The 16,286-nt window shown below is 42.7% G+C and overlaps 1 pseudogene; it reads left to right on the top strand.

Moving 5' to 3' along the window:
* Nucleotides 1–15,364: 15,364 nt before the first annotated feature.
* Nucleotides 15,365–16,001, top strand: LOC111764962 (small ribosomal subunit protein eS6-like; annotated as a pseudogene).
* Nucleotides 16,002–16,286: the final 285 nt, after the last annotated feature.

Genomic DNA, 16,286 nt, shown 5'->3' with positions numbered 1-16,286 from the left:
CTCAAGTATCAATCGTTTATCCTAATTATTGAAAAACAATCTTTATCAGAAAAAAATTATTATTTTTGCTTATTGGCTGAGAAAATCTGATTTTCAAGTGAAAAATGAATTATAGGATGAAAATAGGTATTTGGAAAAATAGAGTTATCTAGTCTAGATTGAGTAACATATCTTCTACTACCTTAATGCTAAGAGAGGTATGAAATATGCAATGATATTACACTAAATATTCTCTAAGAAAATATTTCCTACTCAGAAAGAATTTTGAAAAAGGCATTTTGAATCACTTTAATTTGCCATTTTTGCAGCTCAAAAGCAACTAAATATTCACAATTTCATAAGGTTCAGTCTAATACAAGAGACCTGAGAAAAGTATCATTACCTTTCTTCTTAGTTATGATAAAAATTTTACTACAGTGGTACACTTAAAATGGGTGAATTTTATGGTATGTAAATTATATCTCAATAAAACTTAAAAATACCTACTGAAGTTACTTAATAATATTATTATTATTATTGAAACACTAATCTATAATTTACAGGTGGGATATTTTACTAAGTTTCAATGAAGCTAAATTATTTATCTAACTTATCCAGAGAAAAGGGAGAAAACCAGATCACACATGAAAATGCCAGACTTTGTTCTATTTGGCTCAATCCCCTAGTTCATGAGACTTGGTTATAAAAGGGCTAAATTTATTCCCAGTGCCTGTAGTTCTTCAAGATGGGAAGATAATTAAGTCAAGGCCCCAGAAACTAAAGTCCACAGTCTCAACTGCCTCTCTCATTACAGGGTGTTAACCATTAACTTGAGCGCGCAAACAAGGACTTTGTCTTTCTCTCTGATGATTTCCTTTTCTACTACCGCACACCAACCTCCCCACCCCACCTCCTCCAGACAGGCTGTGTTATCAAACAATAGCCTCTCTTGGGAAGTTCAACTCAACCCAAACAGTCCATACTTGGGAAAAAGAAAAAAATGGGATCAGCAGCAACATTATGGAAAAATGTTTGCACATTGTTTAGCATGCTGTGGCCATGGGAGCTGTGTGCACTAGATTGCACTCCTGGTTGCAGATGCATCTGCTAAACTGACAGGAGGTCTTCTACACAGGTGCTTCTCAAAGTTGAATGCCCACCTCAGTCCCCCTGGAGATCTGGTTAAAATGCAGATTCTGATTCTTTAGGTCTAGCCTGGGTTCTGAGTGTCTGCCTGTCTAACATGATCCCAGGAAATGCTAATGTTGCTAGTCCGGGGGCCACACTAGAGCAGCACTGTTCAATATAAATATAAGTTAAAAATTCAAACCATGTAAATAATTTTAAACAGAAAAAATAAACAGGTGAAGTTCATTTCAATAATGTTTTCTTTAACCCAATACATTCAAATGTTATTTCAACTCACAATCTAATATAATCTTGTCATTATAGCTGTGTAACAAATTACTTCAAGAATTCATAGCTAAAATAATAACAGTAAACTAAAATTAAAATACAAAAAAACCCCATAGAAACAAATTAATTTTTATTTTTTCAAGGAGGTTCTGGGGATTGAACCTGAGACCTCATACAAGCAAAGCAGGCGTTCAACCACTGAGCTACACCCTCTCCATGGAAAAAACATTTTTTTAATTTAAAAAAATACTGGCTAAATAGGAATGTAAGACAGTTCAGTGGCTCCTCAAAATGTTAAATATAAAATTACCATATGACCCGGCAATTCCACTTCTAAGTATATACCCAAAGAAATTGTAAAAAGGGACTCAAACAGGGATGTGTGCACCAATGATCATAGCAGCATTATTTACAATAGCTAAAAGGTAGAAACAACCCAAGTGTCCATCAACAGAAAAATGGATAAACAAAGTGAGATATATACATGCAATGGAATATTATTCAGTGGTAAAAAGGAACGAGGTACTGATGTATGCTACAACATGGATGAACCTTGAAAACATTATGCTAAGTGAAATAAACCAGACACAAAAATATATGTTATATGATTCCACATATATGCAGTAGATGTAATAAGCAAATTCATAGAGATAGGAACTAGATTAGAGGTTAGCTGAGAAGTTATTGCCTAATAGGTACACAGTTTCTGTTTGGGGTAAGGAAAAATCTATGTAGTGGATGGTGATAATGGTAGCACAACACGTGAATGTAATTAATGTTACTGAAGTCTACACCTAAAATGGTTATAATGACAAATTTTATACTAGATATATTTTAACTCAATATTTTTATTAATTGAAAAAAGACTTAGTCCAAAAAATGTTAATGAGGTGCTTTACTTTTTTTTTCCAGATTAAGTCTTGGAAATTTGGTGTGTATTTTAGCCTTACAACATATCTCAATTCCAGTTGCCCATGTGACAAGCCCTGAATAGCCCCATGAGGCCGCAGCTACCATACAGGACAGCCCAACTCTAGGGACCTCCTCAGGTGGTTTTCTAATGGCTAACCAGACACATCATAAGCAGCCGACCGTAAAGGGAATTATTCTCCTCATTCTATTCTATTTCTCCAACTGAAAGGTCTGCTAAGAGGTCATGGAAACTCATACAGGCTTAATAAGTAATGTCAAGTATTTTGAGGGTCTAGTGTTAGAAATATGGAGGGCATGATCCCAAGAGGGGAAGGAAGGTATTTGCAGTTGGGCATCTTCTAGTACAGAATGTAGCAAGCATATCTGCAAGTGAGGGTGGCAAAGTCTGGTGGGCAACATGTGGGCAAGGAAGAGTCCCTAGTGCTCCCCTGCTCCTTCCTGGTCTCTGACTATGCCTCACCCTCCTTCCCTGACTGATTGCTGCTTAGATCTGTGGACTGAACATAGTACCAAAATATGAAGTCAAAGTGGGAAAGAAAAAATTAAAGAAACGGGGAAATGGGGAAACGGACTTTGGCCCAGTGGTTAGGGCGTCCGTCTACCATATGGGAGGTCCGCGGTTCAAACCCCGGGCCTCCTCGACCCGTGTGGAGCTGGCCATGCGCAGTGCTGATGCGCGCAAGGAGTGCCGTGCCACGCAGGGTGTCCCCCGCGTGGGGAAGCCCCACGCGCAAGGAGTGCGCCCGTGAGGAAAGCCGCCCAGCGTGAAAAGAAAGTGCAGCCTGCCCAGGAATGGCGCCGCCCACACTTCCTGTGCCATGCCGCTGACGACAACAGAAGCGGACAAAGAAACAAAAGCAGACAAAGAAACAAGACGCAACAAATAGACACCAAGAACAGACAACCAGGGGAGGGGGGGAAATTAAAATAAATAAATAAATCTAAAAAAAAAAAAAAAAAAAAAAAGAAACGGGGAAATGATGAGGAAAAAAAGGAAAATGAGAGAAAGGAGATAAAAGAATCCCAGGAAAAGAAAAATCCTTCTAGACACTTAACCACTATGTAATATACTTTCGCATTTCCTCACCTCCCCCTGGGTTCCCAGGCTCTACACAAGAAGATTAATCTTTGGGACTTGTCTTAGTTTGCTAAACGCTGCCCCAGCATTACACCTGAAATGTGTTGACATCTGTATTAGTCAGGGTTCTCTAGGGAAACAGAATCAACAAGAAATATCTGTCAATAGTAAGAGATTTTATCAGAATCTCTCAAGTGACCATGGGGATGCACAAGTCCAGGTTCTGCAGGCAGGCTGCAACCAGGGGCTCCAATGAAAGTCCAGTGAAGGTCCTTGACGAGTTCTGGGAGACATTGGCTATCCAAAGACGTGCTGGGAAATTCTCACTAGTGCTGGAATCACCTCAGCAATCACTCACTGCTGATGGCAATCTCCCTGATTGATGCCATTGTAATCAGCTATCTATGATTTACCACTGCCATAAAGTCAATCATGACAAAAGTCCATAAATGCCCTTGTATTACAATTAGCCCAGTGCTTGCTTGACCAAACAACTGAGCACAATTACCAGGCCAAGTTAACACATTAGCCTAACCATCACAGTCCACCCCTTGTCAACTCAGCAACCACACACATTACCTTAAGCCATACTTAGTCTCTAAGTAAAAACAATAGCAGACATGCATCTATATATGTTTCTCCTAACAATGTTCAACTCTCCTGCATACAACCAGAAACATATTAATTCCTTGCAGAATAGGGTGCAAGTTCTTGGGTAATATTCACTTTTAAACTTGACATCCTCAAATATTATGACATGAAACCAATACAACTTGTTATATGATAAGAGAAAAGGTTGGGGAAGAAGATAAAGAAATTAGTTTTGTGTACATATACAATTATAATCCTAATGAAACATGGAAGAAAGATTCATGACCATTATAGTCCTCATTTCTGTAACTGGTCACATGGTCAAAGTTCATATTTATCACTACCTTCTTCCACTACCCATTCCATGTCTCCATTACACTCAGCAAGCACTTCAGCTGGCCATGGTTCTTTACCTGGTGGGGTGACCCAAACTTTCATTCCTGAAGATTCTGGGCCATTGTTAGTCCTGCTTGGATTGGGTTGTTGCAATTTTCCATTGACTTTAATAGGACATGGTAGTACTAGGAGATGCCCTAAAGAATCTCCTGTATTCCAGGCAAACTCTTCTTTACCCCCATTATGTAGATGCAGTCCTATTTCACTTGATAGTCAGGATCAACCCCAGCCAGTACAGTAATTCCCTTCTTTGCCTATTGATTCAGGGGTAAGAGGGGCCCAAAGTGGCCAGGTGGCAGTTTTAATTTCCAGTTCAATGGAGTCATTGTTGTCTTCCCTGGTGGCAGCACTCCTCCTTTCAGGACTAAAAGCTGTAGACCAACAGAGTTTGAGGTTGCAGGGACAGGAAGCAAAAATTTTCCTACTGGGTCATTAGGGGTAATAGTGAATGGTGCTATTCCCATTTCCACCCCTTGATTCCTGAACCCATGAACCCTAGTTATGGGAGAAACAGCACCATAGAGTGGATGCTAATTTAGAGCAGACACAGCCTCCTGGAGAACATTGCCCCAGCCCTGCAAGGTATTGCCACCTAGTTGGAACTGTAATTGAGTCTTTAAGAGGCCATTCCATCATTCTATCAATTCAGCTGCTTCAGGGTGATGGGGAACATGGCAATACCAGTGAATTCCATGGGCATGTGCCCATTCCTGCACATCATTTGCTGTGAAATGGGTTCCTTGATCCGAAGCAATGCTGCATGGAATGCCATGGTGGTAGATAAGACATTCAGTAAGTCCATGAATGGTAGTTTTGGGAGAAGTATTGTGTGTAGGAAATACAAACCCAAATCCAGAGTATGTGTCTATTCCAGTTAAAACAAATCACTGCCCCTTCCATGGTGAAAATGGTCCAATGTAGTCAACCTGCCACCAGGTAGCAGGCTGGTCACCTCAAGCGGTAGTGCCACATCTGGGGCTGACTGTGGGTCTCTGCTGCTGGCAGATTAGGCACTCAGCAGTGCCTGTAGCCAAGTCAGCCTTGGTGAGGGGAAGTCCATATTGCTGAGCCCATGCATAACCTCCATCCCTACCTCTGTGACCACTTTGTTCATGAACCCATTGGATAATGACAGGAGTCACTGGGGAAAGAGGCTGAGCATTAGCCACAGAGTGGGTCATCTTATCTACTTGGTTATTAAAATCTTCCTCTGCTTAAGTCACCCTCTGGTAAGCATTCATGTGGGACACAAATACCTTCATGTTTTTGGTCACTCAAAAAGTTCTATCCACATACCTCTTCCCCAGACCTCTTTGTCACCAATTTTCCAAGCATGTTCCTTCCAATTCCCTGACCATCCAGTCAAACCATTGGCAACAGCCCATGAATCAGTGTACAAACGCACCTCTGACCATGTGTACAAACGCACCTCTGACCATTTCTTCTTCCAAGCAAAATGAACAACCAGGTGCACTGCTCAAAGTTCTGCCCACTGGGAGGATTTGTCCTCATCAGTATCCTTCAGGGATGTCCTAGAAAGGGGCTGTAGTGCTGCAGGTGTCCACTTTCAATTGCTACCAGCATATCATTCAGAACCATCTGTAAACCAGGCCTGAGTTTTCTCATCCTCAGTCAACTGATCGTAAGGGACTCCCCAAGAGGCCAAAGCTGTGGGCTGGGAAAGAGAAGGTAACACAGCAGGGGTGGTGATGATGGGCATTTGGTCTACTTCCTCATGTAACTTACTTGTGCCTTCAGGACCTGCTTGAGTATATGTCGTATATACCACTTCCACTTGATTATGGAGTGCTGCTGTGCACACCCAACTTTATGGTTGGGTCAGACAATATCCTGCTCATTATAGGCAACTCAGGCCTCAAAGTAACTTGATGGCCCATGGTTAAGTGTTCAGTCTCTACTAAGGCCCAGTAGCATTCAAAAGCTGTTTCTCAAAAGGAGAGCAGTTATCTGCACAGGATGGCAGGGTTTTGCTCCAAAATCCTAAGGGTCTGCATTGTGATTCTCCTATACAGGCCTGCAAAAGACTCCAGACAGCTTCTCTATTTGCCACTGACACTTCTAGCACCACTGGATCTGCTGGATCATATGGCCCAAGGGGTAGTGCAGCTTGCACAGCAGCTTGGACCTGTCACACAGCCTCCTCTTATTCTGGTCCCCACTCAAAACTAGCAGCTTTTTTGGTTACTTGATAAATGGTCCAGAGTAGCACACCCAAATGAGGAATGTATTGTCTCCAAAATCTGAAGAGACCAGCTAAACATTGTGCCTCTTTTTTTATTGTGGGAGGGGTGAGATGCAACAGCTTATCCTTCACTTTAGAAAGGCTATCTTGACATGCCCCACACCACTTGACACTTAGAAATTTCACTGAGGTGGAAGGACCCTGAATTTTAGTTGGATTTATCTCCCATTCTCTTTCATGCAAATGCCTTACTAACAAGTCTAGAGTCTTTGTTACTTCTTGCTCACTAGGTCCTATCAACATGATATCATCAATATAATGGACCAGTGTGATGTCCGGGAGGGAGAGATGATCAAGATCCCTGCGGATAATATTATGACGTAGGACTGGAGAGTTGAAATACCCCCCTGAGGCAGGACAGTGAAGGTATAATACTGGCCTTGACAGCTGAAAGAAAACTGTTTCTGGTGGTCCTTAACAATAGCAATTGAGAAAAAAGCATTTGCTAAATCAACAGCTGCATACCAGGTACCAAGGGGGATGCTGATTTGCTCAAGCAATGATAACACATCTCAGACAGCAGCTGCAATTGGAGTCACCACCTGGTAAAGTTTATGATAACCTACTGTCATCCGCCAAGATCCATCTTTTCTGTACAGGTCAAATAGGAGAGTTGAAAGGGGATGTGGTGGGAATCACCACCCCTGCATCCTTCAAATCCTTGATGGTGGCACTAATTTCTGCAATCCCTCCAGGAATGTGGTATCGCTTTTGGTTTACTATTTTGCTAGGTAGGGGCAGTTCTAGTGGCTTCCACTTGGCCTTTCCAACCATGATAGCCCTCACTCCACAAGTCAGGGATCCAATGTGAGGATTCTGCCAGTTACTGAGTATGTCTATTCCAATCATGCATTCTGGAACTAGGGAAATAACCACAGAATGTGGTCCCCAGACCCACTGCACCAACTGTGAGATGGACCTGAGCTAAAACTCCATTAATCACCTGAAATCCACAAGTCCTTACTCTGACTGGTGGACCACAGTGATGTTTTGAGTCTCCTGGAATTAATGTCACTTCTGAGCCAGTGTCTAATAATCCCCCAAATGTCTGATCATTTCCTTTTCCCCAATGCAGTTACTCTGGAAAATGCCGCAGATCTCCTTAGGGAAAGGTGAGAGGAAGATTAACAGTATGTTTTTGGCAGTTTAACAGGATCCTTTCCCAAGGGGACCTGGCCTTCTCCTCATTAAAGGGACTCTGGTCTGTAAAATGTCTCAAGTCTGGGAATTGATTAAGGGGCCATGATTCTCTGTGTCTATAATTTGAATTAGGATTTTTTCACTTGACCTAGAACTCTTCTGTTCATACAGATCCAGAAGAAATTTAGTAGACTGCCCATCTATTTCACTTCTAAGTACCCCATGATGTATTAACCAACACTATAACTCTATGTGACTTAGACTATTTTGAGTGCTTTTTGAATCTGCCTTTCATTGTGGTAGCCACACCTACATTGTCTTTGGCAATTCACTACCAGTACTTGACTTTTACCGGTCCGAGTTCCAATCATCCCCATAATGTTTAAGGATTCTTATTCCATTACAGCCCTCTCTACAGTAATGACTGGACTACAGAAGAGAACAACCACAAAGCTCTTCAGGGAAGACAGAGTTAGTCTTACACATTTATTTATTTAGTCCTGGTTAAAGGTGTGTCCTCTGGACATTCCTGGGGTGAGTGGGCAGGTCTGAAATGGTAGAACCATTCTAGCATTCCAATCTCTCTAAGCCTTTGAATTCCCTCTTCTACTGTATACCAAGACAAATCATGCATCTCAACCTCAGACATGCTAGGCCATCTTTTGCTCCATGTTTCAGTCAGCCACCCAAACAGTTAGGCCCTTTCTAACCCTTCAAGCTACAGTGTTGAATCCAGAATTTCTGCTTAGTGGGCCCATATCAATACATTCAGTCTGATCCAACTTTATATTCCTTCCACCATTATCCCATACCCAGAGGATCCATTCTGACACATGTTCCCCTGATTTCTGTTCACTTAAGTTAGAAAACTCATGCAGTTCTTTCAGAGTATACCTTCCTTCCTCATGGGTCACACTTCGTATTTCACCTTTGGGGGCCTATTGTGATTTTAGTCTAGTAATAGGTCTCAAAGACCAGAGAGGTGGAGGGGGTGGGTAAGGAGAAGGATTAGAAATGTTTAGTAAACTACTGACCTCAGGGCATTCCCTTGCATTTTCTTCCGGTAAGACAGGATTAATCTCTTCGGGCAGGGGTTGGAAGGCAGTTTCCTCAGGGCAGACGGGCAGCTCTGCAGTGCATGCTGGAGTTTGGCTGGTACCTGCCTCTGGGCTGGGAGCAGGTCCAGACTCCCTGGGGCAGGCCAGAGGCTGGGTGATACAAGGTTGGCAAGGCGTGGTCTCCACGGGACAGGCCATCGCAGGCTTATCGGGTCTCAGCAGAATTTAGGGTTCCAATGTCCCCACCAATTTTATCATCATCCCACATTTCTCCATCCCAGTTCTCTGGGTTTCACTCTTTTCCAATCAATGTCTTCACTTTAACTGCAGAAACCCTGCAGGGTTGAGATTTTAGTTTCCTTTGTAACTCCCCTACTTGTACAATGAAAGTTTGAGTTTGGTTTTCAGATATTTCAAACCTGTGGCTACAGGAGACAAGATTTTCTTTTAGAGCACACATAGAAATGTTTCCATCATTCCTGCAGTGTTTCAGTTTCAGATTTGAAGACTTTAACTCATCTCTTTCTTTTGCAACAGTATCCAGAGTATCTAGGAGGAGACCGCCAACATCATTATATCTTTTTTTTAAAAAAAGATTTATTTATTTATTCCTCCCTCTCCCACATGCCCCACCGTTGTCTGCTCTCTGTGTCCATTCACTGTGTGTTCTTCTGTGTATGCTTGTATTCTCATTAGTCGACTCCAGTAACTGATCCTGGGATCTTCTGGAGGGGAGAGAGGTGATCATTCTCTTGTGCCACTCAACTCCCTGTTCTGCTATGTCTCTTATTGTCTCTCCTCCGTGTCTCTTTTTGTTGTGTCTTCTTACTGCATCAGCCGGCACTCCCGCGCTGAGCAGCACTCCCTCGCCAGGCGGCAGTCCCACATGGACCAGCACTTCACATGGCCCAGCTCACTGCGCAAGCCAGCTTGCCTTCATCAGGTGGAGGGAGTCCCTGGGTATAGAACCCTGGACCTCCTGTATGATAGACAGGAGCCCAGCCACTTGAGCCACATCCATTGCCCTCATTATACTTTTTGACTCCACAAAACTCTGTTAAGATGTTAAAAACCCTCTCACCCAGACCCTTGCTTCTTTTTTTTTTTTTTTAATTTATGTTTTTCTTCTCCTCCCCCTCCACCACCCTGCTGTTTTTGCTGTCTGTGCCCATTCACTGTGTGATCTTCTGTATCTATTTCTCTTTTTGCCCTCTCTTCTCATCTTTCTCCTCTAGGATTCACCGGGATTCGATCCTGGCGACCTCTGGTGTGGAGAGAGGTTCCCTGTCAATTGCGCCACCTCAGTTCCTGGTCTCTGCAGTGCTTCACCTTGACTCTCCCCTTTGACTCTCTTTTGTTGTATCATCTTGCTGCGTGACTCACTTGTGTGGGCACTGGCTCACCACATGGGCACTGGCTTACCACGTGGGCACTCATGCCGGCACTCAGCTCACCATGCAGGCACTTGGCTCGCCATGTGGGCACTCAGCTCACCCCACAGACACCCACATGGGCATTCAGCTCACCATGCAGGCACTTGGTTCACCATGTAGACATGCTTTCTCTTCTTCTTTTTTCACCAGGAAGTCCCAGGATTGAACCCAGCTTCTCCCATATGGTAGGCAGAGACCTTATCACTTGAGCCATATCTGCTTTCCCATTACTTCTTATAAGTATGGAATTAAGAAAACCCAGTGATGATATTTTGCGTATCTTGATTGCCAACTCATGCCATGGACTGTTAGCAGTCTCTTCATTGTTGGAAAGAGAGTCATTAGTACCCTTGAGGCCAATTAGAGTAGAAAATCAGTTGCAAGACTTCCAGAACCATCCCATGTTTAAGACTCTGTTCCTCAAGAACCACTCCTGGTACCAAGCTGTATTAGTCAGGGTTTTTAGGGAATCACTCCCCTTTTAAGGCATTCAACTAATTGGATAAAGAGTCACTCATTGCTGATGGCAATCTCCCTGAATGATGTAATTATAACTAGCTATCTATGATTTACCACTGCAGTAAAGTCAATGGTGACTAAAGTCCATAAATGACCCTGTATTACAGTTAGCCCAGAGCTTGCTTGATCAAACACTAGGCACAATTACCTGGCCGAGTTGACACAATAGCCTAACCATCACAGCATTTACAATAGGAACTTATTAGGTTAAACTCTTACAGTTCTGCAAAAACATCCAAATCAAGGCATCATCAGAGATGCTGTCTCACCAAAGATTGGCTGTGGGTGACCAGGCACACGGCAGGGCATCCTGGCAGCTCTGCTCTGGACTAGCAGGCAAACGGCTAGTCTCGCCCCTCTCCTCCAGGCCTCTTGCCCTCTCGGAGTTTCTCTGTCTCTGCTCCCTTTCTCCTTGTGTCTGTTTTCAGTTCTCAGTTTATAAAGGACTCTAGCAAGAGGATCAAGACCCACCCTGGATCTCACAAGCCAATCAAAGGCCCTCTACTGAAGACATCCAATCAAAAGAGTCCCACACAGACATGACACCCGGGGATGAGCCTCCCTGGCAACGAGGGACCACTATCAAATACCAACTGATGATGCAACTGGAAAAGGACCTTATATGGAAGGTTCAATGCGGATCAACAGAATATCCATGTCTACATAAAACAACATGACTTTAAAATGCTGTTTGACCTAAAGTAAGGGGGAAATGGAAAGGAGAAATGAGTTTATATGGCTACGAGTTTCTAAAAAAGAGTCTGGAGGCTGGCAGAAGGATTGCCCTCATGCACAACTGAGCAGAGTCAGAGAGACAGATAAAGCAGATACAACCCCCAGATATTGGTTCCTATGAAGGCTAAAGAGACCCATGAGAGTTATGGTCCTGGCCGATGGGGTTTACTACCAGGGCAGATGGCCCCTCTCTGGAAATGGTGTTTATGTGTGATGAATCTGGACTCAGATGGGATCTCCCTTCATAAGACTTTCATACTAATCTGCTGGAGGTGCAGTTAACGTTGGGGTTTAAGATATAGTTAGGGGATTTGAATCTCTGGACTGATAATGTGATAGCCAGGTCCTGAGCCTCAACAGACTCCAGCACCTACAATCTGATTTATTGGACTTACCACACTCAGCTAAGATGGAGTTGAAGAAGGACAATCACCACACCATGGAGCCTAGAGTGATTACAACTGAAAATGGGAGGATGGCAGCCAGCATCCATGTGGAATCTGAGCCTCCTCTCGACATAGAGGTGCAATGGACACAACCAATCCAATGTCCACATAGAAGAGGTGGCATTGGATTGGGAAAAGTGGACATGGTGGACGATGGGTATGGGGAAGGACAGGAAGAGATGAGAGGTGGGGGCGTATTTGGGACGTGGAGCTGCCCTGGATGGCGCCTCGGGGGTGATCACCGGACATCGTGGATCCTCACAGGGCCCACTGGATGGAATGGAGGAGAGTATGGGCCATGATGTGGACCATTGTCTATGAGGTGCAGAGGTGCCCAAAGATGTACTTACCAAATCCAATGGATGTGTCATGATGATGGGAACGAGTGTTGTTGGGGGGGGAGAGGGGGGGTGGGGGGGTGGGGTTGAATGGGACCTCACACATATATTTTTAATGTAATATTATTACAAAGTCAATAAATAAAAAAAAAAAAAAAAAGAGTCCCACACATACAGGAATGTGTTAACTTCAAGAACATGATCTTAAAAGAAAGAAAAAAAGGAAAAAAAAGAAGAACATGATCTTTTTTGGGTCCACAAGAAGCTTCAAACTGTCACAGGGACATAGTCTCTAGCCATAGCCTAGAGACAGGAAGAGACTTGAAGCACAAGAATCTAGCCACATAAAACCAGCATGAGACGATCCCTCCAGACTACTCTACAGCATTTACTTACAGAAATCATAAAACTGTACAGCTACAGCGCCATTAGTTCATCTTCCCATCAAAGCAGGAATTCCTTCTGAAGCATTCCTAGAAAGATGAAAATCAGTCTTTCCTTGAAAACTTCCAGAAAGAAGTTTTCTGGAAACTACCCCCAATAAGGCATCTTTTTTCTTTTTTTTAATTTTTTTAAAATTTTTTTTAGGAGGTACTGGGATTGAACCTGGGACTCATACATGCAAAGCAAGCGCTGCTCAACCCCTGAGCTACACCCACTCCCCTTTTTCCAATTTTAAAAGAAATATTATTGGGAAATGGACTTGGCTCAACCGATCGAGTGTCCATCTACCATATGGAGGGTCCAGGGTTTGATCCCCAGGGCCTCCTGACCCATGTGGTAAGCTGGCCCATGTGCAGTGCTGCCGTGTGCAAGGAGTGCCGTGCCATGCAGGGGTACCCCTGCATAGGGGTGTCCATGCGCAAGGAATGCACCCCACAAGGAGGGCTGCCCCACGTGAAAAAAGCACAGCCCACCCAGGAGTGGTCCTGCAGACACGGAGAGCTAACGCAGCAAGATGATGTAACAAAAAGAGATGCAGTTTCCCAGTGCTGCCAGATAATGCAAGTGGACCCAGAAGAACACACAGCGAATGGACACAGAGAGCAGACAGACGGGGTGGGGGGGGGAGGGATTAGGAGAGAAATAAATAAAACAAAAAATTAAAAAATAGAAGAAATATTTTTTTCTAGCAAGTTGAAATTTATCTCCATTCAATGTTTAACCACTAATCCAAGTCCTATTTTCCTGAACTACAAGAAATACAGGCCATTCCTATTCTTTAATTAATTGGAAACAGCTACTCTGGCATGCTTGTCCTAGATCTCTTCCTGTTCAAATCTGCCAGCACTTTTACATCAATGTGAAAACCAATGTATATAGAATTATAATTGTCCAGAAAGAGTATTACTTAAATAAATTATATAACATGCATACATTAGATTATTATGCATTTAAAAATGATGATAGAGATATAGATTTATTGACACTGAGATTTTCACCGCATGCTAGAAAACCACATGTATAGTAGGATTCCAGTTTTTAAAACTCATAAGCATAAAATCAAAAAGGAAGTAAAAAATAAAATTAATAAGTATAGATATACAGAGAGAAAATTCTAGAATACATACGAAAATGCAACAGAGGTGATCTATGGGTGAATGCGTTATAGGTATTTTTGTCTTTTTGCTGAACTGCATTTTTTAATTCTTCTATAAGAAAATGGGGTGATGGTATAAAACAGTTAAATAATATTTTATACAAATAAATATAATTTACAGCCAAAGTCCATGGTGGGCAAGGACCATTGACAAATCATTCATACATTACTTATTCATTCATTCATTTTATTCAATGAATGGGCACCCTATATGCCAGATACTGTTCTAGGTGCTAGGACAGAGCAGTTAACAATACAGAAAAAGTCCCTACTCTTCTGGAATATGCTTACATTACAGTAAGGAGATAGATATTAAAAAAATAAATTATATAATATTTTAATAGTGTCAAGTGGTAAGGAGAAAATATAAAGTAGGGAATGGAGTAGCAAGTGTTAGAGAAGGTGGAAATTTTAGATTAGATTATCAGGGAAAGCTTCACTAAGAAGGAATACCTTTGAATAAAGCCATAATTAGACAGGGAAACAAGCCAAAACTAGATATGTGAAGGAGTGTTCCAAGTCTCAGAGGATAATTACAAAAGCCCTGAGGCAGGAGCACATCACACCTTCAAGAAAAACCAAAGAGCCTAGCAGAGTTGAAGTGGAGTGAGTGAGCTGAGGGAGAAAACAAGGTCAGAGAGGAAACAGGAGCCAGGTCAATAGGGACTTGCCACACTGGGAAGCCAATGCAAGTTCTGGGCTAAGGATTCACTTGATTGAACTTCTGCTTGAACAGCATCACTCTGAATGCTGCATTGAGAGTAGACTGGAGTGGGCAATAGCAAAGGTAGGGTAGCCAGGTAGAAACTGAAATAATACAAGCAAGAGAGAACTTGGCTCAGACCAGTACGGTAACGAGTGGCGGTGGTGAGAAGTGAACGTAATGTTTTTTGAGGATAGAGTCAACAAGATTTCCTTATGAACTAGATGTGGGGTGTGAATTGCAGAAAAGAGTAAAAGAGACATCAAGGGTTCAGCTCGAACACCTGGAAAGATGTCATCACTTTAACTGAGATGGGGAAGCCTGTGGAAAATTCAGGTAAGGGTGTTGGATATCAGGAGTTCAGCCTTAAACATTAAATTTGAAAACCTCTAAGACAACCAAGTGGAGATGTCAAGAAGACAGATATTTGTGTCAGATATGTGTGTCTGGAGGTAAGAGGAAAGATACCAGATAGTGATATAAATCAGAAGTTGCCAAACAGATGGTATCGGAAGCCATGAGACGAGAGGAGATCACTAGACAGCACAGAGAAGAGCTGAAAGGTTTGAGTCCTGGACACTCAATCTTATAAGATCAGGTTGAAAATGAAAATCCAGAAATAGAGACTGAGAAGAAGCCGGTGAGGTAAGAGGGAAAAAAAAACAAGAGAATCCAGTATCCTAAAAAAAGGAGAGCTCTTTTTCGTGGCTTCTTGGAGGTGATAATCTGTGTCAGCATGAAGCTGAACATCTCCTTCCCAGACATTGGCTGCCAGAAGCTCTTTGAAGTGGATGATGAATGCAAACTTCATACCTTTTATGAAAACCCTATGGCCACAGAAGTTGCTGCTGACGCTCAGGGAGAAGAGAGGAAGGGTTATATTGCCCGAATCAGCAGTGGAAATGACAAACAGGAAATTGGGTGTCTTGACCCATGACCGTGTCCACCTCTAACTGAGTAAGGGGCATTCAGTTATAGACCAAGGAGGACTGGAGAAAGAAAGTGTCACTGGGCACCCCAAAGAGCTAGCAGAATCTGCAAACTTTTCAATCTCTCTGAAGACGTCCACCAGTACATTGTGAGAAAATCCCTGAACAAAGAAGTAAGAAACCCAGGAGCAAAGCACCCAAGTTTCAAGTCTTGTTAGTCCCCAAGTCCTGCAACATAAATGTCAGCATATTGCCTTGAAGAAACAGTGTACCAAGAAAAGTAAGGAAAAGGCTGCAGAAGATGCTAAAGGCCAAGAGAATGAAGGAGGCCAAAGAAAAACGCCAGGAACAGATTGCCAAAGGACAGAGGCTGTCCTCTCTGAGAGCTTCTACCTCAAAGTTTGAGTCCAGTCAAAAATAAGACTTTCTAAGAGTAACAAATAAATAAGAATTAAATCTTAAAAAAATAAATAAGGAGAAAAAAGAGTTTTGAGATGGAGGGAATGGTTAAGTGTCTCAAGCGTGGTAGGCTAAATAAAGTGAGGACTAAGAGCTGATCTTTGTCTTTAGAAACTCAGAGGTGTAGGTGACCTTAACTAGAGCAGTTCTGGTGGAGCAGTGGGGGAGAGGGACAGAGAGAGCCTCAAAGGTGTGGGTTCAAGACAAAACGGGAGGGGGAAGTGGATTTGGCTCAACTGATAGAGCGTTTACCTACCATATGGGAGGTCC

The sequence above is a fragment of the Dasypus novemcinctus genome, chromosome 7 (assembly GCF_030445035.2).
Source record: "Dasypus novemcinctus isolate mDasNov1 chromosome 7, mDasNov1.1.hap2, whole genome shotgun sequence".
NCBI classification, from domain to species: Eukaryota; Metazoa; Chordata; class Mammalia; order Cingulata; family Dasypodidae; genus Dasypus; species Dasypus novemcinctus.
Note: the sequence above shows the minus strand (reverse complement) of the source record. Positions and strands in the feature narration are given on the sequence as shown.